This window comes from Silene latifolia, chromosome Y (assembly GCF_048544455.1).
Source record: "Silene latifolia isolate original U9 population chromosome Y, ASM4854445v1, whole genome shotgun sequence".
NCBI lineage: Eukaryota > Viridiplantae > Streptophyta > Magnoliopsida > Caryophyllales > Caryophyllaceae > Silene > Silene latifolia.
In genome coordinates, this window is record NC_133538.1 from 433,157,827 (window position 1) to 433,166,019 (window position 8,193).

Consider the following 8,193-nt stretch of genomic DNA (forward strand, 5'->3'; position numbering starts at 1 on the left):
GACAGTGTCGGGGTTGCCCAGGCCCCGACAGTTGATGCTTAAGATATTCATTAGGCCCGGCGGGGTTGATCTACGTCAACCTCTACCCCAGGTACAATGACGCCCTCGTCTAAAGGTAACTTCACCCGCTTGTGACCACCCTCCACTAGCTGCTCCTCTCTCCTCCTCTGCATGAACTCATTTTTCTTATCCACTTCTCCCCCCTCATTCTTTTTTCCTCCCTCCCCACCTGGCCTCAACAGCCGTGTCTAGCTCCTCTTTCCTCCCCCTGCTATATCCCCCGACACCCCCACAATTGAAACTGATTACTCTCCCGCCATCTCTCCACCTCTGTCCTCCCTCATCACCACATTAGCCAAGTATAGCTCCTCCACCACACCCTCTCCTCCCCCTGCTCCATCTCTCTGCCCCCGTCATCCTGCCCCTGCTCAGAAACACAAACCACCACCTCGTCGCTGCTACTTCTCATACATGGAGGCCCCTCTCCCTGACTACCACCCCCACTGGCATCTCCTTTTTTGCTTTTGCACCAAGTTCTGTACTTGCTTCTTCGTACGCAAATCAAGAACAATATTTTTTAACTTCGCAATCATATTCGAAATAGCCTCTTTAGAGTCTTTATTGCTCGCCTCATCAAAACTTGGTCTGAGATCCCTCGCAGCCTTGCATGTACCTTCCTTTACCGTCTTCACCACTTTCCACGGCGAAGCTCGTAACCATTCTCCAAATTGTAAAACGTCATGCTCATAAAGGCCGTCTTCACAGTCCTTTTCACCATGCCCAATCAGTCTGCACCCGTAACAATATGTCGGAAGTCTCGCATACTTGACACTAAAATTAATGGTACGACCATCTTGAACTTTGATTGGAATGACTGCTTTCAATGTTACCCGTATATCATATAAGACACGTACCCGAATTGCCTTATGAAGCTCAGGGTTAGGGCCATGTTCAAATCTCATAAACGTCCCCAAGCAATTTCCCATACGTTGAGCATTCAGAAGGCTCGTACGTCCAGAAATAGGTAAATCATAAACCCTCGCCCATATAGGAAAAAGGTATAGAGAAGCATCAGAAATTTTACCGGACTGATTTGGCACATCGAAACACCATATGAATTTGTCAAAATGCCATGGTTGGCCCTCCAACACCTTAGCCCTGTCCCTCTCCGCACTAAAACAAAATATAAACGTCTTCTCTTTTGGGTCAATCACATTACCCACCATAGTCTTTGCCGGATTCCAGAGTTTGATCATCATCTCGATTGCCGCTTTAACATTGATCGCCCTCGTTGCCCAAAGTTTACCAACCAAAAGAATTTTCTCCTCAACAGTCGCATTCCCTTCTTCCTCCCATTCAAAAGGACCCTCCTTCGACCCCATAGGTTCTTTCCTGTCCCGATAATGGCCCCTTGATCCGCTCTCCATCAGCACCTGCACAAGAAAACAAAGCAAAAAAAGAAGAAGAATAAAGCAAACCAAACTCACGATCGAAATCGTGAGCAAAGCCTCGAGTAAGAGGAAAATTGAAGAATTTTAGACCGAAAAACGAAGATTTTAAGACGGAAACCCTAGGAAAATCCTAGACATAGAAGGATATTTTAAGACGAAAACCCTAGGAAAACCCTTTTGGTTACATGAGTGTTTACATGGATGAATTGGGTTAGTTACATGGATGAATTAACGAGTAAACCATTTTATTCATGCTTAATATTTGTGTTTAATTAGGACATGAAATTGTTAGTTTGTAAACTTTGAGTTGAGAACAATTGGGTAAAGTTTGTTGCTTGGATATATAAACTATTGATTTTCGTCTCAAGTATACATATGAAATTCCTTGTGAATTACATGTTCATATCCAATTGGATTGTAATCATAAGATAAGATTTATTTGGGGATAAAGACGTGGTTTGTATGTGTCGTGGGAAGGTACCGCAGCCACGGTTTCAGCCTGACCAATTTTCGTAAAATGGCCTTAACTTCCTCGTTTCTTGATCATTTTGGGCTATGACCCGCCGTTAGAACCGTAAGAGGATAAGCTATCACTCCAATTAATTTCAACTCATTCTCATGTCTAGAACTCAAGTTATGACCGTTTGAAGTTAACCCTTGTTGTAGTCGAGTACTAAACTTGTTGTTATAAATTGGGTTTTATGTTTCTTGTTGGGTATGAATCTTAACCTTGGTTCTAATAATTGTGTATGGTGTGTTGACACCTTTTTATCATTGGAGCCCCTTGCTTATGTCTCATTCACATGTTAAACGTCGGTTTTGGTTGTCAAGCTTAAATGCGGTTTGGTTTGGGTTTGTTCATATTTTTCCTGATGTTTCGCATTACTTAATTCATTTGTTATCGTTTGTTTATACTATGTTTAATTAACATGTAAATATGTATTATAATGTTTATTCATGTTAGAAAAGTATGAAATGATGCTCTATACTTCATATTTGAGTTCTTATTCATTTGTTTACATTTTGCCACATGTTTCGTATCACTTAAGTCATTTGTTATAACTTGTTCTATTTTGAGCTCAAGTGACATATAAATATGAAATATAAGGTTTATTCAAGTTATATAAGATTGAAATGGTATTATATACTCCACATATGAGTTCTTACTCGTTCATGGTCGAATCTTTATCGAGTTTTAAGTCTGGAATGCTTATCTTGAACATCTAATTTTAATGAGTCGTACTCTTATGGGAATGTCATTATGCCGTGTTACTAGCTTGGCCATCTTTACGCCTTACTTGTGCCGTTCTGCCAAGTATTGGTTTACGCCGCTCTCGTGTCGTTCTGCCGGGAGTTGGTTAATTTATGCTCATTTTGCGTCTTTCGTGTCGTTCTGCCGAATGTGGGTACTCGACTTCCATTCTGTCGATCGAGTCTTGGATGCGGACTGTTCTACCGCATGTCGAATCGGGAACCGTTCTGTCCCGAGAGTCTGGCCAGACTTAGACTAGGAGTGAGTTATTATTATCATTATTGTCGTCCTACCAAGGTAATTATATCTAATGAGTAGTAAAGGTCTTGCTTGGTTATAGTTATTGGCATATGTCATTCAAGGCAAGAGTTATGTCTTATATTGATTGGATGTAAGAGTCTTGCTCCTATCGGATACTAGAGGTGAGATGCAAGCCTTCTAGCTACGATATGATCGCTGAGATTGACGCTCCCATCCGTTCTTATGGTGAGATGCAAGATATAAATATGAATGTGACATTAGTAGCCACGTCCCGTGCAATGTTTGTTAAAAGGTTTTCAAAGAAATGGCTATGGTTTTCAACTACATGTATTGCGATGATTGATCACTTGTTTGTTTATCTCACATGACTTAAGTATTAGTCTTGTATAATTCGGATAGTTGTATATGTCACATTTCATTGGAATTCGTGCTTATGATTAACTAACCGTATCCATGTTCTTTCCTTTACTTTACCTATTTAAATATGCCTATGATATGGGCATTTGCTATTCTATCTTGCTTTCTCTTATTGTTCTAACATGAATGATCCCATACTTATTTATTCAAGTGAATTGTATCCCGTATTCTTTATGCCTTGCCTTATTTGAGTTCTTTGTTATATTCATTTTGATATAATGTGGCTGGGAGAACCTTGAGTTACTCCCCACTGACTGTGGCGTTCATGTTTATATGAATGACAAGTATTAGTTGGTGCATTTATGGGGTGAAGACATGTGTGAGCTAGCGAGTACCTTGACCGTTGGATTTTTGTCTATCGTTATGCTTAGACTCACCTTTAGGCTTGTTATTCATGGGATGTCTTTACCCCCTATTTTGCTAGACTTGGTTTGTAATAACCTAACTTTATTTATTGTTGCACTCGTTTCATTTTGTTAGTGACTCCCGCATGTTAGACTTTAACTAATAACAAGAAATTTTTAAATTTTCATAATTTCCGCTTAAATTTATTAGTTATATTTTCTGCATTATCGCAGGGTGTCACAACTAACGCCGATCGGGTCACCAAACCCCGATCGAGGTCGTGGCTTTCCAGCTCCGTCTTCTTAATTCCTCTAGTTAAGGCTCAAGGAATCCAAAGTTGATGTTTAATGCCTTGTTTAATCACCCGGTTAAGCTCTTAAAACATGGCATCCAATGTATTTTAGCATCCTAACCTTCCACCTAGTTGGACTTGAATTCTTGGGCTTGACTTGCATTTGACTTCATTTTGCATTTCTCATTTCAATCCACATCTTCTTGCATGCAATACCCATGCAACACTACAATGTTACTCTAACTCATGCTCCACTCCTAGCCTTGTATACTAGCTCTTGCAAATTTGTTAGAAATAAGCTCCTAAAAGCTCAAGTTCCTACAAAATGTGACAAACCATGCAAAGACAACTCGAATACAATATTAGCTCATAAAACCACTAGATTAGTGCAAATGACATATATATTAGAGCTAAAGTAGGGGGTTAAAATGTATATAAAATGGACTTATCAAGCAACGACCCCACCTAATCCACTAATTCACACTAATCAGGTGGATATCTCCCAAGACATTGCACCCTCTCCTGAGAGAGCTGATCCTCCTAAACCACAAATTAGATCCACCAGGCTCAGAAGAGCACCTAAGTGGACCAAAGACTATGTTGTTCACAATTCAGTCATGGCACCCTTTACCATTGCCAACCTGGTTCAGCTGCATATACCTCAGTCATTTGCAGGACATGTCAGTACAGATGATACGTGCATTTTATATAGTCTTTTTGAGCCTTTATTGCACGTATTTCTATGAGATTCTCGCAGTATTAAGCTACAAAATGCCTTGAATAGTCTACTTTGGTTCGCTTTGCTTTATTTTCAGGAACGGACCCGAAAGTAGCGGAATCATGCCTTTTTCTGCCCCTTAGCATGCCCTTATGGAGATGGAAGAATTAAAGTGGAATTACTATGCCTCGTGAAGCATGAAGTGGTCTCGGAAGCTAATCAACGAAGTATGGAGCTGGTTCAGTGGCAGTGTACTCGATCGAAGGCTTTTGTTAGCCTTTCTGTTCGATTGAGTAGATATGGGTGGTGAGAAGACCTCGATCGAGAGCCTGCTGTTCTCGATTGAGAGGTGGTACTTTGAGGTTCCTCGATCGAGTATGTTAAGTACTCGATCGAGAGGTTCTGCTGAGGATTTGCTCGATCGAGGAGAATGAAGTTGCTCGATCGAGAGCTTTGCTAGTATACACGAGATTTTATCGCGAGAACTTATTTATTTTTTTAATTACGTGTTTAATAAATATCTTTCCTATATAAAGGAAAGACATCACTTAGGATAGGGTTATCTTTTCATTAATCTCAGAAACTCTTAATTACTCTTAAGCATTCATTTAGCAGACACTTTTATTTCTCTCTTGTTCGATGTTACTTCGTTCTATTGCCAGATCTTATACTTTGTAATCCTTCTTACTCTCTTTATTCAATTTAATCTTTATTTGCATATCTTTAATCCTTGTTCTTAAAATTTCTGCTTTAATTAGTATTATTATTGGTTTATGTTATTTCTTATTAATCATCTTTATATCATCTCTTCCTTTATTTCATTAATCATTGTTAATTCTATCATCGCCATGAGTAGCTAATTCTTCTGTTTCTAGGATTAGGGGAGCCATGGTAGTAAAGCAATGATGTTATAATTAGATTAGTCAGTTTTGATTGTGAGAACTGATTCATAGCAATTTAATTGTAATCGTTTAGTTGAGTGCATGCTTCTAAACTAGTTAATCCAGTTAAATTCAGACCTAGATCGAGAGATTGGAATGAACATACCTGTTATGAACAGTAGACTACACTAATGAGGGTGAAAGCTAAGTTAGTAATATTTTAGGGCAGATAGCGGACCGAAAGGACCTTTCCCTTACCCTTCTCACATCAGACCGACTGATCTTACCTTTAGTAGAATTGTGTGATACCATGGTGAACCGACATCCTAGCATTTCTCTCTTTATTTGATTACAACTTATTTCATTTTACTACTTTTATTGTTTTCTCTCTTTTTGCCATTTAATTCAAGTTATTAGTTTAGAAATCAAATCAAAACACCCCAATTTGTTACCGTGACAAACTAGAACAACAAGTATATATAATAGCCTCCATGTAGAGTACGATACCCGACTTACCTCTACTATATTAGTTGAGCTGGTTGGTTTATTTTTGATAGGGTTGCGACAACCGTGTCAGATTTTGGCGCCGTTGCCGGGGAGGCATTTAGCCTATTTGCTTGTTTATTTCGGTTTGTCTTAGTCTCAAGGGATTTGTTATTCCTTGAGACAGTTCTTATTATTTTTCTTTCTTAGTTTTGTTTATGCCTAGGTCTAACAGGTCAGAATTAGTACCAGCTGATCCTGAACCGGAGCGGACTTTCCGCCGTAGACAGAACTTTTTGAGAAAGAATCTTCAAAAGGAAGCCTTGAGTACTTTTGATCCTGATGTTGAAAACTTTATATTTGTAGAAGACCAGTCTTTAGAGGAAGACACTTCTATTTCTGTAACCAAATCTGCAAAGATGCCTAACATTGCGAGTCACTCCGAGCCTACAGCTAACTCCATTCCTAAGGGTTTTAACCTTGCAACAGAGGATGGAAATACTTTTGATATTCAGCCATCTTACATTAATCTAGTTGAAAGAAACCTGTATCATGGAGTAGCTGGTGAGGACTCGAGGAAGCATATGGAGGTCTTTACAGATTACTCCTCTACCATTCCCGCTACTAAGGGAGTGACACAAGACAAGATAAAGGAAGTCCTTTTTCCTTTCTCTCTTACTGATGGAGCCCGAGAGTGGCTAACTGATCTGGATAGGACTGCAGCTGGAATTACCAACAGGGAGACCTTGGCCCTTGCTTTTTATAAAAGATATTTTCCTCCACAAAGAACTAATGCATTGAGAGGGAAGATTACGAGTTTTAAACAAACTCCAGATGAGAACATTTATGAAGCATGAGGTCGGTTTAAGAAGCTTGTTCGGTCCGTCCCACATCATGGTTTAAACTAGTGGTTTTTGTGCAACCAGTTCTACAATGGGTTGTATGATGACCACCGCGTTATTTTGGATGCTGCAGCCAATGGTCGGTTTCAAAAGAACATTGATGATGATAAGGGCTGGGGAATTATAGAAGAGATGGCCACCCACTGTGCTAAATATGGGAATCCTAGAAGCGGTATTAGAATAGTTTCTATTGATAATAGTGCACTTGTGGCTCAGCTGGAAGCCATGAATGCCAGATTTGATAAGTTCGAGTTGTAGGCCGCGGGGAATCAATAGACAGTTCACTTGTTGTCAAGACAAGAGACCGTCTCATGTGAGAGATGTGGCGAGAATTGTCATACTGCAGTGGAATGCTTAGCTGAGAAGGAGCAAGTCTATGCCTTTCAACAATATAGGTAAGGAGGCTCATATTAGAATAACCAAGCTGGAGTTCATCCTAACTTGAGATGGACTAGTCAAAATGTCTTGAATCCTACACCTCCACCGCAGCAACAAGTCTATGTACCGCCTCATAAAGCTCAACAACAAGGCTTTCAGAAGCCTCCTTCTTTCCCACTGCCGCAATAAGGTGCCTCTTCTAGTGGCATAAGTGATATAGCCGAGTTGAAGTCGATGGTGCAAGCATTGACCATCCAACTGCAAAAAAGTGACCAAGCGAAAGATGCTTCCATTAAGTCACTTGAATCTCAAATAGCTCAACTGCCTACTAATCAAGCTTCGAGACAACCAGGTCATTTACCGTCACAACCCGACAAGAAACATCATGAGACGGTAAATTTGATCAACTTTAGGAGTGGTCTTTCCTATGAAGGACCCAAAATATCAGAAAATAACGCTGAACTTCCTGACTCGGGGACTAAAGTTACTGCTCATGAACAGTCGTCTTTTAACGAGAAATTACTGAATCCCAGAAAAGTCCTCGATCGACTGATCTCTAGTGGTCGATCGAGGGACTAATATGCTGAAAAGGCTCTCGATCGAGAGGTCGAGAGTGCTCGATCGAGCACTGATGAACAGAGGGTTCTCGATCGAGTAGATGAAAGTGCTCGATCGAGCACTATTGCGGATAAAAGTACTCGATTGAGAGGCTCTATTCCTCGATCGAGTGAATCTGATGCTGAATGCGATAATTCTTTGGCGAAGAAGAATGAAGGACTAGCTATCCCAATTACGGTCCCATTTCAGAGAAGA

At 40.1% G+C, this 8,193-nt stretch overlaps 1 non-coding gene across 1 annotated transcript; it reads right to left on the reverse strand.

Annotated features, from left to right (window-relative positions):
- Positions 1-6,894: 6,894 nt before the first annotated feature.
- LOC141636400 (small nucleolar RNA R71) lies at positions 6,895-7,001 on the reverse strand. The gene has a single exon (XR_012541016.1). It is a non-coding gene; the product is annotated as a small nucleolar RNA R71 (small nucleolar RNA).
- Positions 7,002-8,193: the final 1,192 nt, after the last annotated feature.